The sequence below is a fragment of the Aplysia californica genome, unplaced genomic scaffold, assembly GCF_000002075.1.
Source record: "Aplysia californica isolate F4 #8 unplaced genomic scaffold, AplCal3.0 scaffold01432, whole genome shotgun sequence".
Classification (NCBI taxonomy): Eukaryota; Metazoa; Mollusca; class Gastropoda; order Aplysiida; family Aplysiidae; genus Aplysia; species Aplysia californica.
In genome coordinates, this window is record NW_004798702.1 from 21,587 (window position 1) to 25,977 (window position 4,391).

Consider the following 4,391-nt stretch of genomic DNA (forward strand, 5'->3'; position numbering starts at 1 on the left):
AGAGAGAGAGAGAGAGAGGGTAAATCGAGGGGAAGGGTTTAAATAAAGTATAAGGGATAATGGCATGCATAAATGTGAGACAGCGTAGTGGAATCAGGCTCTCATCAATTTTTGGGCATGTAGAGGTATTGATATCATCTTAAAGCTTGCTCACTTGTCTTTATTTGAATGGAAAAAAATATCCATTTATCTTGAATACAAGTCGAGATGTTTCTGAATGAAGGGGGTGGGGGTCACCTGTTTTCAGAGGTAAAATTAGTGAAAAATGGCCGGCAAAGATTAGTTATTTCCTTAGCTTTAGAGTCCGTGGTAACTGAAAATTTACATTTTTAGTACCTTTAATCGACGTTTTTCAGAAAAATCCACACAGAAATTAGTTCTTTAAAGGGCATGAAAGGTGTTGAGCCAAAAAAAAAAAATTAAAAAACCCCTCACAAACCTGCGGAAAAATGCAAGTTTCTTCACTTTGATTACTTTGACGAGAGCCTGATTCCACCACGCTGCCTCACAAATATGTGAAACCGACTTCCTTCAAATTCCCACTTGTAATTTCACGTGATTGGAGACCCTTCTTTTAAAAGAGCAAAGGTTATTATTATTACGGGTTTTCTCGCTCTGTCTCGATGAAAACTGGCGTCCGTAGTGTGACGGTTAGGCTCTAGCACTCGAAAGGTGTGAGTTCGAACCCTGAGTGGGGATGGTTATTTCAACGAATATGTACAATCTTCCTGGTGGAACGCTACGTGTCACTCTACCCAGGTTGGCCCTGACTGGCAGAGTACAATCAGTCCACCTCTTAAATGATCAACTTAACAATGCTATGACTTAAGAATTCAATAAGTATGCCGGTTTGTCCTCAAGTGAGCGTCTTTAGCGACGGAATAGTACTGGTGATTTAACCTCTTTGATAACGTACGGTACTTTTTCTAATGCACAAACGGAGGCAAACAATTAATATTCTAGCCTATCCCTTACTCGACTTCGCGTTGATCTATGAAACACAGGAACAAAGACACAGACAAAAGCGCACCCATTTCGGTTTAAAAAAACAACAAACTAACTAATTTACCATAAAAATGTTCTAAATTGGTATATTATAACGTGTCTGTACCACGTTCTACAACCCTTACAAAATCTCACAGAAAGCTTTATGAACGGTTTCTTCCTCACACTCAGAAAATGTTTCAATTCGGAAAAGATCAGTGAAATTTGATGGCTGTGGGGGGCTAGAATAATACGATTACTACAAGGCTAAAATGAAGAAATGTAAAAATGCTGCATTACTGAATCGTGGACTCTAAATGGTTTTACGCCTACCCTCTCCCCCATAAGCCCTCCACCCCACCCCACCCCCTAACCACGTACATAAATGCTGATGATCCGAATAAGCAGCCGTGAGATATGTCAAGGCTATTGGAAACAGGAGATCATACAGTCAAGCCCCGTTATACAGTCTACCTTGGGACGAGCATGAGCTTGGCAGTACAGCGGGGCTGGCAGTACAACAAGGTTTTTACGTCCTCTATTTAAATACATAGTGGCACCGACTGTCAAATGTTTAGGAAATTTGTTTATCAATCTCACTTGATCATCTAATGGGTTATCTCTCTTCGATCAGTCACTTAGACTAGAGTGTGAGACCTCACTAAATAAAAGCACCACGGGCATTCGCAAGCCTGTATTAAGTTATCGGTTATTATACCGATACCTTAAAGTTTTTCCAGAGGACTAAAAACTTTCATTAAAAAAAAAATTGACCACGACCAAAGAATGAAATAACATTTTCAAAATCAGCGCATCAAATTTAGTCGGATTCACGCAGGGAGCGAAATTTTGATGCTGAAATACATGTACAAAGTTATGTTTTATTTTACTTGTAGACCTACTCTTTTGCATTACACATTGTATTGTTCGTGACGCACTACATCACTTTAGATCTGTCCATATTGCCTGAAATCTACAAGACACGGGTGTGAGGGGGATGGGCGGGGAGGGAGCAAATCGACGAAAAGCGTTTGATCTAGCATAGCCTAGACCTAGGCATGGCTTGTAAAGACTTGCGTGTGTAAGATTGTCAATCAACCACTGAGTGGGTGTGCCGTGCGCCATATGCAGCCTAGTGTGCACTGTTCACTTCTGGCGCCAGATAGCTGGCGGTACACCGGGGTAAATTTACAGTACATGTAGTAGTTTAATAAGAACCGTACACCTGACACAGTTGGCGAATGGCGCATGACGGATGGTGAATGGCGCATGACGGATGGTGAATGGCGCATGACGGATGGCGCATGACGGATGGTGAATGGCGAATGACGGTGAAAAGGTGCAAATATTTGAACTATGTTTATATAGGGGACTTTTATTTTTCGTACATTGTCAAAACCTGGCAGTAAGCAGGGATGGCGGTACAATGGAGGGGGGGGGGGGTGCGCGAGCGGTACAACGTGAGGTTTGACTGCATCACCATACATTATACAGTCAACCCCGCTTATTTTGAACTCGCTTGAGTTGACCTTCAGTTAAGTTGATCTTTTTCTCGGGTCCCAACCCTTCTTCTTCTTTACATATCCCAACGGTTAAGTAGAACTTTGGACGAGTTATTATCTTTTTCTCACCCCTCCCCAACTTCACCTACTCATCCGTAGTTGACTGTATGTTTTTCCAGCTTGCTTATATCCTTAATTATTCAAATATATCTGTTATCCAGTTGCTGTCAATGAGCCATGTTCTGTGACATGCTCGCAACAAATCGGTACTTCAAAAATTCTATACCTCTCTTTTGCCGGTTTTGAGTTCCTAATACCGTGAGGTCAGATGCCAAACGTTATATCTACTCTATCAAAATCGTAAGATTATTCGGGGTCGTTATCAAGATTTTCAAAGAATTGCATTTGAAAAAAGCTTGACACGGTCGCGAAAATCAAAATTTCTAACGTCAAATTTATTTCTCAAAACTGGGCACAGAGTAGATAAAACTTTGTAATTCTAAGGTAGAGATATGTGTCCTCTATGTCGTCCACCATCTGCGAGGTACACCCTCGTGCTATCTGTCGCTTCCTGCATAACATCTGCATCATGAACCACCCAGGGGGTGTGACCCCTTCACCTTTTACATGCGATGTTTCTGTGCGACGCAGAGAGAAGACTGGAGACCGCTGAAATGTGCTATTCAAGGAGGGGGCTGCCCAGTTTGTCACAGGCCCAGTTTATCACAATTTCATTTAAGTATTTGAGTATTGATACATACTCTCAGGAAGTCAGGCAGCCGCATAACAAAGAAAGTTTTGGATTGGAACCCACAGGGCAAGAGATCACGGGGAAGACCTCGTGGAACCTGGAGTAGAATCACAGAAATCGATGCACAGAAAAATGGGAAGACACGGAATAACATCAGAGGCTAGCCCAGGATAGAAAAAAGTGGAGGGTGTTTGTCCGTGGCCTATACCCTGGTGCAGGGTGAGAAAGGCAATGATGATGATTTGAGTATTGATGACAGTCATAATTACTGCACTTTAACACTGTAGTTGTAACTTAAGTTTTTTATTCTCCACCTTCAAATTGATGGTGTAGAGATAGATCTAGTCCCTCTAAAATGTCAATTCAGCTTGTGATGTTCAATATTTATTCTTCCTTTTTATGCAAATCGCAAATTACTCAGTAAAATTTCAACAATGAATGTTCTTTCGTTAAAAACAATAGAAAAATAGATTCAATTCCTACAACCAATCAATCATTCATTTACTCTTTTTGAGATTGTCAGTGATAACTTCCATCATGCAGGGCACAGTCGAGGTCTGTGACAAAGTGGGCCTGTGACAAACAGGCATGCTTCCTTTAAGGATACGCAGAATCTCATGGACAGAAGAAAACGACAGAAAAATGCTCCAAATGGCAGCTTGCGAAAGATGCTTTATCAGGATCATCAGAAAAAGACAGTTGGAATTCTTTGACCACATAAACAGATGGAATGGATTAGAGAAACTGCTGCTGTGTGGAAAGATACATGTATAGGGAAAGAAGAAAAGAGGAAGACAGAGGACAACACACACACGCAGCTGGCCTGAACAACTTTGCTTCGAATAACACAAAGAAAAACCGAGCTGATCAAGAAGGCAGATAACAGGAAGGAATGGGATACCATGATCGTAATGTCTGCTCCAGACCTGTGAGTGACACCTGAGGAAGAAGAAGAAGTCCATTCTATGTCACCCACCACTTCTGGGGTGTAAGATAGCGCGACCTGTACTTTCTGTACACCATCGATATCCCCCACCACTTCTAAGGTTCGAACTGTTCTTTTGGTATACCATCAATTTCCCCCGCCACTTTCAAATTACGACTTGATGCTTCCTATAAACCATCCGTATCGCCTGCCATTTGGGGGGAAAGGG